Genomic DNA, 22,500 nt, shown 5'->3' with positions numbered 1-22,500 from the left:
AACTATACATTTAGACTAGATAGACTAAACAGAGATTTATAAAACATTCTATTCAACAGTAGCAGAATACACATTCTTCTCAAGCACATATGAAACATTCTCCAGAATAGATCATACATTAGGCCACAAAACAAGTCTTAATAAATTTAAGAAAGTTCAAATCATATCAAGCATCATTTCTGACCACAATGTTATGAAACTAGAAATTAATTACAAGAAAACTATAAAATTCACAAATGTATGAAGATTCAAGAGCATGCTCTGAACAACCAATAGGTCAAAGAAATCAAAAGAAAAATCAAAATACACTTTAACTTTACACAAATTTAAATGGAAATAAAATGTACCAAAACATAACACATAACAAAAGCAGTTCTAAAACAGAACTTCATAGCAATAAATGCCCACATTAAGAAAAAGAACTCTAATAAACAATATAACTTTCCACCTCAAGGAAACAGAAAAAGAATAAATGAAGCCCAAAGTTAGTAGAACAACAACAACAACAAATGACCAAAAAAAGTCCAAAGATGAGAGTGGAAATAAATAAAATAGAAACAAAAAACAAACAAACAAACAAAAAACAGTAGAAAAGTTAAATGAAACTAAAAGCTGATTTTTTGAAAAGATAAACAAATAGACAAACCTTTAGCTAGACTTACCAAGAAAAAAGGGCTCAAATAAAATTATAAATGAACAGAGACACTGCAACTGATACCACACAAATACAAAGGATCCTAAGAGACTACGATGAACAATTATACACCAACAAATTGAACGATCTAGAAGAAATGGATAAATTCCTAAAATCATACAACCTATCAAGACTAAATGATGAAGAAATAGAAAATATGAACAGACTGAATACTGGTAAGGACATTAAATCGGCAATTAAAAACTTCCCAACAAAGAAAAGTCTAGGACCAGACAGCTTCACTGGTCAATCCTACCTAACATTGAAAGAACTAATACCAATCTTTCTCAAACTCCAAAAAACAGAAGAGGCTGAAATGCTTCCAAATTCATTTTACAAGGCCAGCATTAACCCTGCTACCAAAACCAGATAGGGAAAACTACAAGAAAAGAAAACTACAGGCCAATATCCCCGATGAACATAGATGCAAAAATCCTCACCAAAATGTTAGCAAACCGAATTAAACAACACATTAAAAGAATCACACGCCATGACCAAGTGGGATTTATTACAGGGATGCAAGGATGGTTCAACATATGTAAATCAATCAATGTGATACACCACACACAAAATGAAAGATAAAAATCCTATGGTCATCTCAACAGATGCAGAAACTATATGACAAAATTCAACATACATTCATAATAAAAGAAAAACTCTCAACGAAGTTGGTATAAAGGGAATGAACCTCAATATAATAAAGGCCATATATGACAAGCCCACAGTTAGTATCATAGTCAACAAGGGAAAGTTGAAAGCTTTTCATTTAAGATCAGAAACAAGACAAGGATGCCTACTTTCATCACTTTTATTCAACACAGCACTAGAAATCCCAGCCAAAGCAGGAAAAAAAAATAAAAATAAAAATAAAAAGTATCCAAATCAGTAATAAAAAAGGAAAACTGTCACTATTTGCAGATGTCATATTTTATATGGAAAATCCTATAGATGCCACAAAAAAACTGTTAGAACTAATCAACAAATTCGCTAAAGTTACATGATAAAAAAATGAATATACAAAAATCAGTTGTGTTTATACACACTAGAAACAAAATATCAAAAAGAGAAATTAAGAAAACAATCTCATTTACAATTGCATCAGAAAGAATAAAATACCTCTGAATAAGTTTAATGGAGGAAGAGAAAGATCTGTACTTCTGAAAACTACAAAGACATTGATAAAAGAAACTGAAGCCACGAATAAATGGAAAGAACAAATAAATCCATGCTCATGAACTGGAAGAATATTGTTTAAATGTCCATACCCAAAGAAATCTACAGAGTCGATGGAATCCCTATCAAAATTCCACTGGCATTTTTCAAAATAGAACAAACGATCCTAAAAGTTGTATGGAACCACAAAAGACCAAAGTAATCTAGAGAAAGAAGTACAAAAGCTTGAGGCATTATACTTCCTGATTTTAAACAATGTTACAAAGCTATAGTAATCAAAACAGTATGGTACTGGCATAAAAAGACACACTGCTCAATGGAACAGAATAGAGAGCAAACAAATAAACCAACGCATATGTAGCTACTTAATTTATGACAAAGGAGCCAAAAATATACAAAGAGGAAAGGATAGTCTCTTTAATAAATGGTGCTAAGAAAAATGGACAGCCATAGGCAAAAAAAAAAAAAAAAAAAAAAAAAAAACTGGACCCCATCTTATGACAGACAAAAATCAACTCAAAATGGACTGAAGACTTGAACATAACACCAGAAACCATAAAACTCCTAGAAGAAAACATAGGGGGTAAGCTCCTTGTCTTAACGATGAATTTTTGGATTTGGATATACCAAAAGTAAAAGCAAAAATAAACAAATGGGACTACATCAAACTAAAAAGCTTCTGCACAGCAAAGGAAACCCACGAAATAAAAAGGCAATCTACAGAATGGGAGAAGTTATTTTCAAATCATATATCTGATTAGGAGTTAATATCCAAAATATACAAAGAACTCATACAACTCAATAGAAAGAAATCCAATTTAAAATAGACATTATTCCATAGAAGACCTACAAATCGCTGTCAGGTACATGAAAAGGTGCTCGACATCACTGATCATCAGGGAAAAGTAAATCAAAACCACAATGAGATATCATTTCACACTTGTGAGAATGTCTATCATCAAAAAGACAAGTGATAAATGTTTTCAAAGATGTGGTAAAAAGGGTACCCTTGTGCACTATTGGCGGCATCATAAATTGAGGCAGCGGCTATGGCAAACTGTACGGAGGTTCCTCAAAAATTTAAAACTAGAACTATCATATGATCTAGAAATCCCACTTTGGGGTTAATATCCAAAGGAAATGAAAACAGGATCTCGATGAGATATCTACACTTCCATGTTCACTGCAGCTTTATTCACAATAGCAGAGATATGAAAACAATCTAAGTGTCTATCAACACACAAATGGATAAAGAAGCTATGACAGAGAATGAAATATTATTCAGCCATGAGAAAGATGAAAATGCCAACATGGATGGACCCTGAGGGCATATTAAGTGAAATAAGTCAGACAAAGACAAATATTACGTGGTATCATTTATACGTGGAATCTGAAAAAAAGGGAAATTTAAGTCAAACTCACAGAAACAGAAAGTAGAAAAGTGGTTGCCAGGGACTGGGTAGTGGGGGAAATAGGAAAAGGTTGGTAAAAAGGAACAAACTTTCTCAGCTTAAGATGAATAAAATCTGAGGATCTAACGTAAAACAGTTACTGTAGTTGATAATGCTGTTTTTATATATTTAATATTTGCTAAGAGAGTTTAAATGTTCTCACACACACACAAAAGAAGATAAATAGGTGGGGTGATGGCTATGTTAATTAACTAGATGGTGGGAATCCTTTCACAATGTATACAATGTATACCACGGAGTGCGCTTTAAATATCTTACAATTTTACTTGTCGATTATATCTCAATAAGGCCAAAAAAAAGTGAAAAAAAATCACATATCTATGAAACTTTTTAAATAACCAGCTTGTTAATTAAAAACTATCCTAAAGCTGAAATTTTACGTCGCATGTTTTAATTTCTATTTATGGGTAGCAGGAATTTCTATAAAAACATCAAGAGTACATGAAGATACTACTTTCTTGAGAAGAGATAAAAAAGGATAAAGAAGACTTTAAGAGTTCCCAAGATTTAAAGATACTTCCCAGAATATTAAAGAAAGCTAGGATAGTAATGTTTGCTTCACATTAGCAAATGTTACAAATGGAAGAAAATGAGGTTTAAGGAGCAAAGTAATATATTACAAAGAATAAGTTCTTGCCAGTGACAGACTATTTAGTGGTAGGTAAATCTGTTCTCTAACTTCCTCTGAATATCAAAAAGAGAAAGCAACGTTATTGAAATTTTTGTAATATTTTACAGAACAAAAAAAAACAAATAACTTTCTCATAATTTACAGAAAATACTTAATTATATAAGACAATACTAAAATATTAATTCTATCTGACCCATTTACCTTGAGAGCCTCGCAGTAAATCAGATATATTTTCCATAACTATGATAATTATATACATATAGAAATAGCAGATACACTACCCTTCATATATCTTTTTTTCATTCAAGCTGGTTTAAAAAGAACAAGGAAAAAATAAGAAACTCACCTCTTTTTCTATATTCTAAAAAGATGGAAAGAAATGCCTCAATAATCCTAAATGTGGTGGCCAAATATTCATATTTTTCTAATTTCTGCACAGGCCAATGTCTTCCATGAATGCTAACTAATTGTGTTTAAATTAAAAGCTAAGCAAGCATTACTAGAGGAGCACAGTGAGCCACAAAGCAAGAGGTAAACTAGCAGATAATAAAAGGATTTACGTATTGAAAGAGGACAAGGATCATTTAATTTCAAAGCATAGATTATATCTACAAGAGATTAGGTCTAGTCGAAAAGTACCTCATAAAAGCAAGCACATGAAGCACAGACAAAACAATTTACCAAAGTCAAGAATGAGCAGTGTTAAACACTAGCTGCTAAAAACCAGTAATGCATTAAAAAGGGAAGACGGGGAAGTAGATAGGGATAAAAGGGGTCAAACATTTGGTGATGGAAGGAAATCTAACTTTGGGTGATAAACACATACTGTTGAATTGTACATTTGAAACTTATTTGATTTTATTATTAATGTCATCCCAATAATTTTTAATTAAAAAAAATATACAAGAGAATAGCTGATCCACTCCATCCCAAGCTTAGCTCTCTCCTTGAAAAGCACAGGTAGACACCAAAGTTTGCAAACCAGCTATCAAAAATGATCTCATTTGACTTCTACTAGAATCATCACCAAAGGATTAGGCAAAACTGAAAGTCAATTGCAATTCAAGTTGAAGATATGTCATCAACTAAAACAGCTACTGCAAATTCCTATTCTAATCTCCCTCCCAGACATATTTCTACTTTGAAGCTTTTCACTGTCATACATTACTGTTTCCTCTACTACAGACTATCTACATAACAGGGTTCGAAACACAATGCATTGCAAAATATGTAATTCCTTGTTCTTTGAAGTTTCATGAAGATATTGCCTTGTGAGATCAAGAGCTAGAAGCAGTCTAAATCATGACCAGGATAAAGAGCATTTCTACTTGGAGGAAAGGCTGGGGAAGTGGTTGGAAGAAGACTGTATGAGCCAATGATTTAAAAAAAAAAAAATCTGTGATGACACTAAAATCCTGAGAATTTTTTACATTGCCCTTCTCATGTCCTTGCTCTCCACAGCTGCTTCTCCCCAATCCTCTTGATAAAATCCAAATTGCCTAATGGCTGCTAATCTACAAGATCAATTCTCTCACGACCATCATTGACCAACTTTTCCCCAAATTAGCTGAACTATGACTGACCGACCCCTCCTGCTAACACCCTATAAAAAACTCTACCATACTTCCCCAAATTAGAACTCTCCTTCAGAGCCTTTTCATGTATTTTCTAATAGTCATACACTGACAGCGGCCTGGTTAACTTTCTTTCAAACTGTGAAAAGATCCAGGTCAACAGCAGGAATTTGCTACGTTTTTATTTTCCTGATGGATTCCAAGGTAAATGTGTACACTACTTCTCTGTCCATACAGAATCACTAGGGGAATAGGTAATCAAAAAGTAAAGTTTCCACTAGTCATTTAAAAAAATAATAGACAAACATTTATTAAATGCCTAACTCTACTGTTACATACTTTTATGTAATTTATTCTACTTAATCCTCATTACAACCCTTGGAATAAATATTCTTATGTTCATTCTACAGATAAGAAATTAGAAGCTTAGATGGTAAAGTTTATGTTGTGTATATTTTATCACAATAAAGAAACAAGAAGAAAGTATGATTGCAATAATCACCAAAAACTAGAAAACTCCCCAAATCTCTACCAGTTAGTGAATGGATAACGCCAACTATAGTATACCCACACAGAACATTACTCGGCAAAAGAAAAAAAAAAAAGTACTGGTACACACAACATGGATCAATACAAATGCATTATACTAAGCGAAAGAAACCAGATTTTAAAAGCTACATACTAACCAATTCCATTTAAATTCAATATTAGAAAAGGTAAACTACAGGGGCAAAACACCCATCAGTAGTTGCTTGGGATTAAGGTGAAGGGAGAGGCTGACTCCAGAGGCAACATGAGTCAATTTAGAAGATTATCAATGTTGAATATATATTTGTCAAAACTCCTAGGCTGAACACTAAAAACAAATAAATAAAAATTTTAATATATGACTGAAATCTTGACAAGAATGAAACCTTTAAAAGTCAGCTGTCAAAAATTTTAAGATGAGTTATTTTTAGCACAAATATGCCATACGATGCCAAAAGTACAATGTATCATATTCAGCTATAACTTGTTTTATCCAGCCCCTAACTTCAAAGTACAGAACTATTAAATAGAAAGTAAAACATTTTTCATCTTATGAAAATTCATACTGTACATAGTAGGTAGTCAGAAGTGTTTAACACACGATTCAACAGAGTTTAGATTGACTTGGGCTTTCTACTTTGCTAGTACATAAATATATAGCTTCAAACACAAAATTATTCATTTCTCAAAATACTAACATAATTTGAACAGAGAAGTGCTATCCACAAAATGTACTAACCTGAATTTGTTCAGTTAATCAATAAAGGCAATAGCACACTTTATCTTGAGTGAAAATACCATCGGGGTCATGGGTGCTCTCTTAGCAAAAGCAGGAACCTGGAATAAAAGAAAAAGATGAAATTCAGCCTTACTCAAAGCATTACTATGTACTTTCAGTTAGCATTACTATGTACTTTCTTAAAAATCCCCTTTTTCTTCCCTTATGTAGCCAGTCATAACATGTAAAATGTTTGTATATTCACTTATTATGGAAGCAGTGCTTTTCAAATCCCAATAAAGGAATGGGTTTTCATTTTGCAAATTACATTCATGCAGTAATATTCTGTGTCTTAATTTGCTTCATAGTTCATCTTAAAATAAGTCAGTACCTATAACACTTGTTTTGTGAACATGAAATTCTCTCATTTTGATTTCTTTTTAACCTATAGGGCAATATGAAACGTCTCTCTGCTCACATTAACACTCAACATCTTCTATATCTCTAACACCCCAATTAGCTGTACAATCTAATTTCTACTATCTTCTACATAAACTTTCATTCAAGTTGACTTAATTTGCTTGCTTTCCACAGAACAATTTTGTCATTCTCAGTTGTCACCCTGCAACACATCATTCCTTCTCTTTACAACAGGGATTTTTCCCTTATCCTCTTTGTCAACTAATGCACATCTGTCCACTTTCTCAAAATCCAGCTCCTCCATTTCTCCCTGACAGCTGATATAATCATTCTGTACTCCATTAATCCTTGCCAGAATATTTTGCTGCCTTATATATGTGCTATCTTGTTTAGTCTTCTGATTAGGGATCCTATCTCCTACTTCTTTTGTTGCTGCTTCTCCATCATCTAGGACCATTCCTGGATCACAGAAGGTAGTCATTATGATTGACTGACAAGCAAATTTTCTTCATAAAGATTTGCACCTCAGTATTCACTGAGTATGTATGTTCAAGTCACACACCAAATGTTCACTGAGTATGTATATGCAAGTCACTGAGTACAAAAACCCAAGAATAATATAGAGGCACAATACATTCTATGGAAATGTCTTTCTGCCAGTTACTTTACTGCCGTTACAATATGAGCTTATTCTCAGATTAACATTATTATTGATTGTGAGAAGCTATCTTTCTCCAATGACATCAAAGCCTACTGAAATCAATTTTTGCTTATTAGAAATAATATAGAAGCATCGTCACTAACTCCAACTCCTCCACAGCAATCCACTATTTTCATTTTAAACTCCAAGAGTCAAAAATCTACCTAAGATAGAACAGTCTATAAGAACTTTCAATAAATTACTCTAAATCAAAATAATAAGCACATTTATATAGTACTTTATGATTTATATAATCTCATCTGATAGATCTAGTTAAAAGGACAAACCACTCCCAAGTCAAATACTTCCAGGGCCCTTAAATATTCAATTCCATTAACTATAAAATCAGCAAGGCTCATAGTGATTCCTTCCTATAACTTCACCCAAAAGTCTTTACCAACCTCCCTCCCACAATAACCTATTAGTATGGGATTTATACTTCTAGCCATTATGGAGTAACTGGTACCAAATTTACCCTCAGACAGTAAACAACTGCGGAACTAGATAAAATATACAACACAACATTTTCTAGACATTGGACAACAATTAGTGTAGATCTGTGTTCCCTGATAAAAGGAAGCAAGCTAGGTAAGCCCTGTAAGCACCTTGACTTTCTGCCAAGAAACATGTTCTGGACACCACTGCAAGCAGAGATTCAAAGCAGAGCTTAGCAGTCTCACTAACTTGAAAAGACAAAGATAGGAGTTCAGAAAGGTATAGGTGGCAAAAATTTCTAGATAATGTATCAGAGAGGAGGAAGTTCTGCAGACAACAGCTCCAAACAGCTACGGAGGAGTCCACTTGAGTCTTTGACTTCATATTAATTTCCATATACTTAGGGTGAAATTCCATAAATCCACGAGGAAAAAAAAACAACTCAATGAACAAGAGTTAAGAATCCCTGCTCTTCTGCCTGCTTGTCAAAAAAATAAGAAGTAAACTAAATACTGCAAAAAGGTTAACATCTGCTTAATTTCAATGGTGGATAATGTCTGCTATATGATTTACTGTACTTTTTTTAATATGTCTGAAACATTTCAGAGGTTTAATAAAAACCTCAGTTGCAACAAAGGTAAATGGGGGAAAAAATAGGGGAGAAAAAGGGAGGAAATGAAGGAGGAAGAAAAGAGCAGGATGAGAAGAGAGCAAGGAGAAGGGATTGAGAAGAAGGATAAATAAGGAAAGAGGAGAAGTCAGGGAAAGAGTGAATAACCTCCTAACTCTACCTTCCACGAAGCTGGCTAGGCATTTTAAGTATAAAATATCCCTCAGCAAATTTTCTCTAGGCATCTCATATTTACTATGGCCTAGCCAAATAGTATTGAAATGAAGCATTTGTTAACTGAGAAAAACTTTCACAAACCATTTTCAGAGTTCAAGACCAAGAACATTATTCTTTTTAATTGTGCTTAGCTAGTTAACCTGAAGCTGGACTATAAACATAATGCACTACTTAAATTTTTATATTTATATATCATCACATTCATAAGGTTTCTACTCCATTTTCATTGAAATAGCTTTATAGGTCAATATTAGCCACTGATAAACTATACTTGAACTTTAAAGTATATATGTATTTTACAAGTTTACCGTTTCATAACAGGAAATAAAAATTCAGCCAATAACCCCAGAAAATAAGACTTCCTGCCAAAGCAAACGTTGCTGTATGAAATAATTTGGAGAATAAACAGCACATTATTTTATTCATTGTTTTTACTTGCTACTTGAGCTTTCATTAATAAAGTACTTAAATGCTGTTTATGAGCACTATAAAAATGTGAAAAATTAAAATAAGCTATCCTCAATTAACATAACCAGAAATGTAAAAATATAATTTCTATTTACTATTATGCTTTTTAAAACAAGTCTATGCTGCAGCTCAGTAAAATGCTTACTTTTACGTATGTCAAGTTGCTAAAGAACTAACTGCAAGGAATTAAGGGTTTAATGGTATGCTATTGAGTTATTAATGTGTACCAATGCCTTGACTAAGCCTTTATACCAGTTACTGTTAAATCATTTAAAATCTCATAACCACCCTGTAATTATCATTTCCATTTTATAGTTGAGGAAACGAATTCAGTTAATAAATGGTGAGGCTAGAATTTGAACTCAGATCTGATTTCGAAACCATAGTTTTTTCCACTTTTCCTAGTCACACAGATTAAAAATGTTAGTTTTCAGTCATTCATTAACAAAATGTCAGTAATACTATCATTCAGTCTCAATTATACAAAAATATATCTGCAACACATGGCTTAACCTGAAATTCAGATATATAATCCCTGATGATAACAATCTAGTAAGGGTGCCAAACATTTCATGTGTGGCACCTGACAAGCAAAGTTAGGTCCTCATTTATAAAAATAGGCTGGCCACCATGAATGAACAGACTATTCTAAAACCTATTTAGAACTCAGAATGCACTTACATGAAAACAATGCTAAAAATTGTAATTCTAACCCCAGGTCAGCTCACACTTAAATAGTAATTCGTCAACTATATCTAGCTACCATTTATAAATATAGGGAAACACACATGTGTGTCTGTGTCTGTAGTGGGCAAGAGGGTATATTAATATTCTGAGTTCCAAATGGTGATCTCAGGAATTCATTTGACTCCAGGTTTGTCAGTAAGTACAGAGATGTCACTGACACCCACGGCAGCATGGCAGTCTTGCAAAGAGGCAGGTATTCAGCAGCAGATTCTGGGGTCAAAGATAATTAATAGTACTTGCTGAAAAATCTGACCACATAATAGAAAGCATTCCTCTACATAGGGATTACTTATTTTCCAGGCAATTTCTATTCTACAGAGCACTTAAATCTAGAGTAAATCAAAGACTAACTGTATTACAAGTTAATTTGGTGTACTGTAGAAAACACATCTTTTTGTCTATTTCTACTTGAGGAGTATAACACCCTAAATACAATGTTTCATAATCAATTTGGCAAACATTATGGTTCAAATTATTAATACATGCAACTACCCATTTTCTACATTCATTTGCAAAAGGAAATTTATAATGCCAAATTAGTTCGTTTTTGTTACCCAGACTGCTGTTGGGCTGCTTTCACCCACCAATTAGTACATACACTCTATGTATTTGATTTTACATTGACATTAAATAAAATATAATTAGTTCAAGAAAACATATAAACCCAGTAACAGTAAAAACCATAGTTTATTAAGCATCTACCATGTACCAGCCACTGTTGATTATTACTAATTGATGTTAAATTATTTCAGTTAAACCTCAAAATAACAACCTTAGTTATTAACTCATTTCACAGACATAGAAATAAAAGATTGGTGAAGTTTGGTAAACTTCTCTCTTCAAGGTCACACAAGTAATATATGGTAGAATAAAGTCTGCTATCGAAGACCATGACCTTATTCACTTCACTATATTTACTGAGCACCTAGCAGCCAGGCACTATGAGAGGAAAAAAGAGGTACAAAATCATAGGACTTAACCCAAAGATATTCACATAGTAACATACATTCAACAAATATTTCTTGAGTTCCTATTACGCTTCAGGTATTGTTTTAAGGCAAACAGAAATTGTTTTTACTGGTGGCTCTTATTTGAGGCTCTCCTCAACTAATATTAACTCGATATAATAATCTCCATTGCCAAGGATTTTTGGAGAAATGGCTGATTCCACAGAATTGGAAGAAAATTACGAAATAAGCTTAGAACAACTTACCAAACCAGTAGCAAGAAAGCTATCAAAGACTAATAGGGTCAGGTATATAAAAAGATTCAGAAACCACCTCTTTAAAAGGCTCACTGGTCAAAGAGGGGACAATTTGAGCTAATTGACCATATTAATTACAACAGATTAAAATCTAAATGTCTGAATTCATGAGTTCATGAAAATCCTTAAAAAGAAACTGAAACATCTTCAGAGGTTTTTAGGAAACAAAATCACTGTTTTGAAAAACTAGTAAAAATAAAGAAATAAGCATTTATCCTGCCTTTCCTTATAAACTGCACTACTCAATAATAAAAATAGCAGATGAGGAGAATATTCTATGGAAGTATCCAAAGTCATAAATAAAAGCAAAATGATTTAGAATATCACCAATTTGCAAACCCCAATGAATTCTTGAATCTAGGCATTAAATATCAATAGCTCCTAACATCTCGTAAAAAAAGACGTATCCAGATACCAAGTGCCCCCTGATGAACACAACCCTTCCCCCGCCCCCGCCACAGTCAGTCTTGCAGAAGAAGTCACACCTGATTCTGATCAAGCCTCTGCATCCCCTGGAAAATCTGCAGGACACATAGAGAACAGAGAGACATGCTGAATTACACCACTAGTATGCAATCAGCAGAATCCAAACTGTGGGAAACTTGATAAGTCCAACAGTCCAGGGTTTACTAGCAAACACTGTACAGAAAAGAAAGAGATGAGAGGGGGACACACAAATTAAAAGGATGAAAAGACAAATCAAATTAAAAAATAAAATAGACAAGATCATATTATCTAGAGATACACACCTGGGTGATGAAACTATGGCTAAATATAAAAATCAAAATAATGGTTACTACTGCAGAGGAATGCAGTTATGACTAGGATAGAGTATGTGGAGAGCTTCTGGGGTAGCTGGCAAAGTTTTACTTCATGAACTGGGTGAGAGTTATAACTGTGTTCACTTTATAATACATTAAATACATTTGTTCTGTGTGGTTTTCTAAATATATGCTTTATTTTATAATAAAATGGTTTGGGGTGAAGTGGGGTTCTAAGTCTGACAGACATAGTTGAAATTCCAGCTCTATCACATTCCTGTGTGATCTTAGGCAAGTCATCTAATAACTCCATGTTTCAATTTCCTAATGTGTAAAATAGGGAAAATAATGTTTAACCATAATTATGAGCAAAGTATAGTTAAAATGTTCAGCAAAATGCCCACTGGATGATATTATTTCAATAAATGACAATTATTACCTATTCAAAAATGTGAAATCATACTAGGTAACCACCCAAATTCTTTGTACAGAATGATTATAGTACTAATTATTTTAATATAAAAAATTTCCTATATAACACTTTGCATACAAATCCTTAAACATTAAAAAAAATCTAATAAACATCAGACAGCACTGGCCAGTAGTTAGACCAAATGCCTTATAATGCAGACATGTATATATATGTCTTTGGTTTTACTTTTTAAATTAACACACAGTAAAATAGACTTTTGGGGGGAGTGGGAATATTGAGTTCTATGAATTTCAGCACATATATAAATTTGTGTAACTACCACCACTGGACTCAGGAGACAGAACTCAGTTCCATCACACCAAAAAATTCCTTTAAGCTATCTCTATAGCCACATCTTCTCCCCATCCATGATCCCTGGTAACCTGTGATCTATTCTAAAAACAGTCATATAAATAGAATCATGAGATTGGCTTCCTCCACCAAGCATAATGCCTTTAAGATTCATCTAAGTTGCTGCATCTATCAACAGTTTGTTCCTTTTTATAATGGAGTAGTATTCCATTGTATGGTGTACCCATTCACACATTGACGTTTGGGTTGTTTCCAGTTTTTGACAATTATGAACAGAGCTGCTATAAACATTCATATACTAGTTCTTAAGGAAACAGTCTCATTTCTCTTGGGCAAATACCTAGGGGTAGGATTTCTGGGTTTTATGCTAAGTGTATGATTAATTTCATAAAAAACTGCCAAACTGTTATCCAAGTAGCTGTACAATTTTGGATTCCTATCAGCAATGTGTGAGAGTTTCAGTTGCTCCACATCCTTGTCAGCTTGGTATTGTCAAAGTCTTTTGTTTGTTTTTGTTTTGCTACCCTATTAGGTATATAGTGGTATCTCTTTCTGGTTTTAATTGGCATATCCCTAATGACTAATGATGCTGATATACTTAGGGGATTTTTTACTATTACATTTAATTCTACTTGTTAAAGGGACTATGTTTAATATTTTAGCACTCAGCTTGTTAATGAAATGGTTTTATAAACTAAACTAAGCTCTATGTAGTCTCACAATCATTTACAACACTGAGGAGTTCAAATTGGCTTCACAAGCAATAACAGAAAGTTTATGTAAACATTTTCAATTCATTGAGTATAAAATGTATTCAAATAAATTCAACTTGTATTAAATTGAGTTTTTGTAGCTTTTTAATAAAAATCGAGAAAATTAAATAGCTTCTTTTTCAACTTCCTTCTATTCATCTTTCCAGAAGCTCCTTCCACAAAATAAACTAAGTGTAACATTATCACTCATCAAAAGTTTATTGAGTGCTTATTTTGTGCTAGGCACTATGCTAGACCTTAAGTATACAAATAAGTCAAATGACCCTATCCTCGGTTTTTAAAAATAAAGTATTTCTCATATCTTATACAGACTCATAATTTTTAAAAATTAACTATTTCTCATTTCTTATGCAGACTCTCTCTTTTAGAATAGTTTGATTTAAAAAAAAAATTCAGAAGACAGCAGAGTTCCAATATACCGCCCTTTTATTCAGTTTCTCGTATTATTAACATCTTACATTAGTATGGTACATTTGTTCAAATTAAACCATTATTAATATATTAATATTAAATAAAACCCATAGTTTATTCATATTTCCTTAGTTTCTAATTAATGCCCTATTTCTGTTCTAGGAGCCTATCCAGGATACCACATTATATGTAGTTGTCATGTCTCTTTAGGTTCCTCCTGGCTATAACAGTTTTTCAGACTTTCCTGCTTTTGAATGACTTGATAGTTTTGAGGAGCACCAGTTAGATATTTTGTAGGATGCCCCTCTATACTGTACTCATTTTAAACTTAAAAAACTTTACTTGTTCAATGAATCTCATTGTGAACCAAAGCTTGGTTCAAATTTTTTAATTATTATTCAACATGTACATTTTTCTAAAAATATATGAAAATAGGAAATGATCACTATTCTAAGGTGTAATACTATAAACTACAATTAAACTGACATCTACATTTCAATAATCTTGCTCACCTCTAACTCTACAACCATAGTATATAAAAGGTCTCCACATATCAAGGAAGGAAGGAAATGAAGTCCAAAAGTTATAAAGAAAACTAGTTACTGTCAATTTATTGTCTCTGTAAAAAATATCTTGTCATTTATCCTATATTATCATCTAAATAAGAAATTAACTACTAAAATTTCATGTAAAATATATTTCTTTTGTATAACTTGCTTACATTTATTCATTTTTCCGTCTTTTACTTAAGTGGCAGGTGTGATTTTGATTCTATTATAAAATACAGGTCTAGTTCTGTTACCTTGGGTCTAAAATAATTACTACAAGATTCCACTGTTATAAATTGCTATACAGGTTAAGTTTCTCCTCAGTCTCACTAAGGTCAAGGGTACTTCTCATCTACAACAAATGAGATAACTAGACTAGGACATATGATAAACCCTAATGCCTGTGAATTACATACCAGCCACAGGTGCCATAAAATCTAAGTTTAAAAAATAAATAAATAAATAAAAACTTTAAATCACCAGAGAAGTTAAGTCCGTGCCAGCAAGAGAGACTCTGGATAGATTTATCTCAAGGTTAGGACAATTTACTTAGGACAAGAAGTCACTTTCTGCAGCTCACCAACAAGCTTGGAAAACTAGGTTTTATTAAGGAGAAATAATACAAATCAAATGTGTTATAGTAAGTGCTAATAATTCAAAACCTAACTAAATTCTATCAGAACAAAACCACTAAAGTACAATTTTTTATTTCTTTGGCAAGGCAAAAGTATGGTGAGTAAAAAAGACAGGAGGAGACTGTTCTAGATTAAAAGAACTTAAAACAGATGTTACACAACCAGTTACAGTGAGTATACCTTTTGGGATCTTAATTCGAACAAACTAAATGCAAAATGACTTTTTGTACATAACTGAGGAGTTTACTATGAACTGAGTGTTAGTTAATTTTAAGGAATTACAGTTAATTTTTTTAGGTATGACAATGGCATAATGTCTATGCTACAAAAAAAATCTAAGTTTCATCTTCAAGTATTTATGGATAAAACAGCATGATTTCTGGTATTGTTTTGAAAATACACCAACAAAGAAAGCATTGAGGGAGGTTAAAATCAAGTGATGATACATTGAGATTCGATGTAATTTCTATTTTTTGTTTGAGGTTTAAAATTACAAATAGAATAAAATAAGTAAAGCTTTACTACCTAGTGATTAAAATGTCTTCCTTTCATGCTAAACAAGTTACTGAACTGCCTAATCAAAGAGGAGAATAAATAGACATACTTTTAAAATTTCAAGGAGGTGACATAAATTTCTAAGAAAATCTGCCTCTCTGTCAAGACTGGACAGCAGTACTGTGAAGTTTATGAAACTACGCAGTACAGGAGCAGGAATTACAAGGACAAAAGAAAAGCTATTTAAAAATACTCTCACTAAAAGAGAAGGCAAAGTTCAGAAGTACAAGGAAAGGTTGGCCAAGGGCAGCAGGAAAGAAAATTTGGTGTCATGAGGAGTGGAAAACTGGAATATTTTAGAAGCTAGTTCATTCTCAGGAGTAACATATCCTTAGGGTGATATCCAACAAGATAACTTCACACTTCATTGCCTTCTCCTTTCTCTGCACTGCAATCTAGATATTTCTTCATCCATTATATTTAAACTGGTGTGACATTATTAAAAGTATTCTGATCACTCTTCACAAATATTCTTTCATTTGCCTATCTATTGTTTTATGAACAACAAAGACTTTAGGAAAAATCTCTAATTTTAATTTAGAAAAGTATATGATGCCATTTAAGAAATCATAGATGATTCTGCCACGAAATAAATACTTTTTGCATTAGGAAAGAAACATAAAGTTATAAAAGACAATATTATCATCTATGGTAGAGACAGAGAAGTGTTATAAGTCCTAATCAAATTCTATTAGGTACCATCATACATTTCAAAGGATCAATATAGCCACTGAGACATAACTTTTCTATATAATATTCTTAAAATAAAAATAAAATCATTTTCTACTTACACAGATCCAAGAGCAGAACCAGAGTATAGAACATTTATATGATGGTTTCTTAGCATTAGAAAACTTCTGTGCATATTTTATGATTGTTTAAGACGGCATTTTTTTCCCCTTTAAAAATACTCTGCATCCATAAGGAAAAACTTGTAGTTTCTTTTTTTTCTCCACGAAACACTCTAGTTTACCAAATGAGTAATTTGCTTGAATAACTAAGACAATAAAATTTTTGTAACAGGCAAGAACTTTCTTCAAAGACCAAGAACACAAGTTCCATCCCCTTTACATGTTTTGAAATTTATTTATTTATTTATTCATTCATTTATTTATTTATTTTAATTTATTTATATTTAGGATTATGGCTTTGAAGAAACTTCTATCCCATCCTTGAAATTATGTGTCAACTGCAAATTATCAGAAGAAAAGACTAGATTGTTTCCCTCCATCTCTATTTCTGCTTCTCTCTGAGTATGATTCTAAACCAGCTTTTCTACAACATTAGAGCCTCAAGACTAAAGAGGACCTCTTTTCCTGCGAGGTGGAGTTTGAAAAATGCAGACAAGACTAGTATTTGCTAATTTCACATAACCATCCTTGAACCAATAACTGTGATGGTGACAAGAGTTGGACCATTTGACTACAAGCAGGATGAGTTCTCCAAAGAGGCAAGTAAAAAGAGGGGCATTAGTGATACAGACATAATTGTTGAAGGAGATGCTAGTTGACAATTAACCAAACCAGTCTATGTCTACCACCACGGGGGCAGGGGGCAGGGACGGACTTTAATGGCTACACATTATTTTTTAGAAATTATATCTTTTTCATTAGGAAATAAAATATCTGTAACTGCACTTACATTCTTTTACACTTCTGACTACAAGTTTTCTTTAAAATAATTAAAATTTCAGAAACTACCTAACTAGTATGGATAGCAGCTTCTAATTGCAGTGTTGTGCCTATGAACAAATATTATAGAAAACGTATAGAAGTGGAAAATGAAACAACATCTAGAGTTCAACTGTAGAAGAGTGATGATGTGATTTTGTTTCTTTGTTTGGTTTTCAACTGTCTGTCTCTAGCTTGGTGTTTTCTGTTAGACATGTTGGTTTCATACCTCTGTAGAGAGAGGCAGTTTAAAACCAAACAAAGAAACAAAATCACACCATCACTCTTCTATAGTTAAGACTTATAAGTTATTTCCCTGGTCCAGAAACTAAGCCTAAACTCCTCCTCTCCATACCCACTCCGTTGCTTGGTAAACGTCTCTCCTTAGTAGCCATCCACAAAGGAAATCTAATCTCCCTGGTTCTCCTTCCTTACTGTTCTAAGTATTTTCCTGAAATCACCCCAGAATAGTCAATGTTAAGAAACATCCAAACCTGTAGAGAATTTTTATAAGTTTATGTGAGCCAAACTGACAACAAATGCAGGGGAGCAAGATCTCAAACACTCTGCAGAATAACAGTTTTGCAGTTTCTTTTATTCATTTGAAATTAAGGAGGGAATGTAAGATTACATTACATAGAAGTAGGAAAAAACAAAGTGGGGCAGGGGTGTTGGATTACAGGATAGTTAAGGTTATGCGCTCTCTTGAGGTGGTTACAGTTTATTTCAAAGGTGTGTTAACCTAGATGCATAGAAACAATGAGCAAGGTTTGCTTAAAGATAAACCTTTCACTAAAAAGTTATATGCCTAGGGCATGGCTACCCACCATGACCTTCCTCATTAGTAATTTGTAATTAGATTGCCCTGTGAAGTTAGTTTCCGTAGAAACCCCCTCCCCATTTTTTGTCCACAGAATCATAAGAAGAACCATCATGAAGAAATATAAAGTTTTTTTAAGTCTTACAAAATTCCCTGGGACTTCAAATATCCTCACTTTACTAGACAGAACTAATAATGTCAACTAGTATTCATTCACATATCTCCTTGTCTCAAAAAAAGTAAATTGCTTTTAAGACCCTAAGCATTAGGTGATATATTTCAAAGGGTCTTTCTTTAACACAGGCATGATACAGAGGTGGTGGTGGTAGGACCAAATCAAGACCTTTTGGCCCTAAGAACAAAAAATATAATAGCATAACCCTTTATCACCCCCTACTAAATACTAAACAAGTTAATTCAATAAAATTATTCTTTTTGATTACTACTTCAAAAATTTTTTTAAATTAGGAGCTTTCAATTATTTTAAAATTCTTTTTCCTCTACTTTGCTGGTATCCTAAGCCTTTGTTAGATGTGTCTTTTGAGTAATCAACACCAAGTAGTGGTAAGAAATAGAAGTAAAAGCAGTTGCAACTAGAGGAGGTCTACTCTATGTCAGGTATTTTACATGCATTATTGATAATTCTTACGACATCCACAAAAGGGAGGTATTATCAACCCTGTTTTACTGATAAAAGAAATGGCTTCAAAGAAGCTAGATAAGATGCTCAAAGTCACTCATGCAGTAAATAGCAGAGCTGAGTATCTGAAATAAGCCTTTCTGTCTCCCAAGTCTGATCTATTAGATGTACTGCCTGCAGGACATTTCTTCAGAATCTACTCCTGGACAAAATTTCATTTCAGAGAGACATCGAAAATGATTTTTAAATACATCATTTGATAGCACTCAAATTGTCCATGAAATCAAATCACCAAAAACTAGGTAATGGCTGTAAATATATAGCTGGGATTGCTGCATTGCACCATTCCAGAGAGTTTTGTTTTTGTTTTGTTTTGTTTTGTTTCGTTTTGTTTTGTTGTGTTGTGTTTTTTAATGTGAATGGTCCTCTGGATTGTGTGATGTAGCAGCTACAACCCAAATGCATGTCAAAAGCCTTGTCAAAGTCATTTACTCTTCTGTTTTGAAAAAAAACTGCAATCATTTCTCAAAAAGTAGATAAGCATTCTCACAATGTTAAAGAAAGGTATGTTAAATCACATGAAAATATACCTCACTAGTCATCAAGAAAATGCAAATTAAAACCACAATGATATACACCTACTAAAAGAGCTAAAATAATAAATAATAAAAAAAAAACTGACAATAGCAAGCATTAGTATAGATGTGGAGCAACTGGAATTCTCATACATTGCTGGTGGGAATGCAAAATGGTATAGCCAACTTTGGAAGTTCGGCGGTTTCTTACAAAATTAAATATACAGTTACCATATGATGTAGTAATCCCACTCCTACGTATTGACTCGAGTGAAATAAAAACTTAAGTTCATACGAAAACTATTCTCAAATGTTTGTAGCAACTTCATTCATAATTGATGAAAACTAGCAATAACCCAAACATTTCTCAACAAATGAATAAACAAATTATGGTATATCCAATCATACTACAATTACTTAGTAATAAAAAGAAACAAACTATTGATACATGCAACAACATGAATCTCAAATATATTTTCTAAGTGAAAGAGGCTGACTCAAAGGTCTACATAACTATAATCCCATGTATAGGACAATAACCTATAAATGGAAAAAGCAAAACAATAGCCATGGAGAATAGATGTTTACCAGAGGGCTACCAGAGGGATAGCTGGGAGAGGCTAACTATAAAGGGGCAACAGGAACTCTGTGTCATGTTAATGGTGGTGGATACAAATTCTATTCATTTGTCAAAACCCATAGAACTGTATATCACAAAGTGTGAATTTGACTGCACATAATTAAATTTTTTTTTTAATTTAATGCATGAAAAATACAGAAAATATGCCAAATGAAAAAAGGAGTGAAAGAAAAAGGAAAGTTTTTTTTAAATTACTAATTCTAGAAATGGTTATCCTCTGTAGATAATATAGCTGCCTCCACTGGGCTGTGAAGATAAAATGTAAAATGTTTAACACAAGGTTTACTACACAGTAAATTCTCAGTGGATACTAGGTACCCTTCCCTTTATCCACTTCTCTCTCTTATATATGCATTTCTCTTTCCCTGTGTCTACCACTCCCTTCTTTTCTTTCCTCCTCCTCTGTAATGACTACAGATTGTTTCTGCCTACTTCATATTCCTTCCCTATTTCTACGGCTAATAATAATTAGTTCCCCCACACTTATCTTTGGGGGATACATTCCAAGACCTCCAGTGGATGCCTAAAACCACAGATGATACCAAACACTACCCAAACTATGTTTTTTCCTATACATACAATATCTATAAAGTTTAATTTATAAACTAGGCACAGTAAGAGATTAACAATAACTAATTTAAAAATAGAACAACTATAACAATATATTGTAATAAAGCTATGTGAATATCTCTCTCTCAAAATACAGTCATGCGTGGCTTAACAATGGGGATATGTTTAAGAAATGTGTCATTAAGCAATTCTGTCATCATATGAACATCACAGAGTGCACTTAGGCAAACAAAGACTACGTAGCCTACTACACACCTGGGCTATGTGGTGTAGTCCAATGCTCCTAGACTACAAACATATAAAGTATGTTATTGTACTGAATAATTTAGGTAACTGTAACACAATAGTAATTATTTGTATATTTAAATATATCTAAACATAAAAAGGTACAGTAAAAGGACAGTGTAAAAAATAAAAAATGGTACATCTGTATAGAGTACTTACCATGAATGGAGCTTGCAGAACTGGATGTTGCTCTGGGTTGAGTCAGTGACTGGCGAGTGACATTACTGTACACTACTGTTGACTTTATAAACACTCTACACTTAGGCTACACTAAATTTACTTAAATAAATTTTCTTTCTTCAATAATAAATGAACTTTAGCTTACTGTAACTTTTACTTTATAAACTTTTTAATAGTTTTAACTTTCAATTCTTTTGTAATAACAAAGCTTAAAACAAAAACACATTGTACAGATGCACAAAAATATTTTCTTTATATCTTTATTCTATAAGCTTTTTCCTACTTAAAAATTTTTTTTTTACTTTTTAAACTTTTTTGTTAAATACGAAGACACAAAATACACATTAGCCTAGGTCTACACAGAGTCAGGATCATCATTGCCACTGTCTCTCACCTCCACATCTTGTCCTACTGGAAGATCTTCAGGGCAATTACACGCGTGGAGCTGTTGTCCCCTATGATAAGTGGCTTCTTCTGGAATACCTCAAGGAACTGGCTGTGGTTCATTAATTTCAGAAATATGTCCTTGGTGGTCTGCTTAGTGTACTTCTTTATTCATCATATTCGCCTGTAAGCAAACAATGCTCCATGAACATTCCTATTAATAAAAACCTTTTGGTGTTGGGGTCCAGGCTTTCAAACTTTTTAAAGAGCTTGCTGAGGTCTGCAAAAGCTTCTGTTAAACCTTCACTGTGAATTTCCTTGAAGATTTTTCTTTTTATTCTCCTGCAGTTTCTTTTCCTCTTGCCTCTTCTTCAGCTATGCATTCCTGTTCCTGTTCCAACCACTCCGCATTATTTAATTCCTCAGGAACCACTTCTAGGAGCTCCTCAATGCCATCCTCATCCATACCAGGTTAAAGTTATTTGCCATTTCAACCACAGCCTTGTTGATTTTTACAACCTCTTCATTCCTGAAAAACATTCATGAAGTCATGGACAAACCATCTTGGCTTTCTTCTTCCAGATGTCATTCACACACT

At 33.0% G+C, this 22,500-nt stretch overlaps 1 protein-coding gene across 5 annotated transcripts in view; it reads right to left on the bottom strand.

The window, feature by feature from the left end:
- The window catches only part of FUT8 (fucosyltransferase 8), a 190,334-nt gene that overhangs the window by 152,857 nt on the left and 14,977 nt on the right, over positions 1–22,500 (bottom strand). For all 5 annotated transcript variants that reach the window (XM_039875248.1, XM_039875251.1, XM_039875250.1 and 2 more), the window contains one exon: positions 6,812–6,909. The gene's annotated coding sequence lies outside the window, so the exon portion shown is untranslated. The remainder of the gene's footprint in view (positions 1–6,811; positions 6,910–22,500) is intronic.

Source organism: Pteropus medius, unplaced genomic scaffold, assembly GCF_902729225.1.
Source record: "Pteropus medius unplaced genomic scaffold, Ma_sr-lr_union100, whole genome shotgun sequence".
Taxonomy (NCBI): Eukaryota; Metazoa; Chordata; class Mammalia; order Chiroptera; family Pteropodidae; genus Pteropus; species Pteropus medius.
This window is presented reverse-complemented; position numbering and strand designations above follow the sequence as displayed.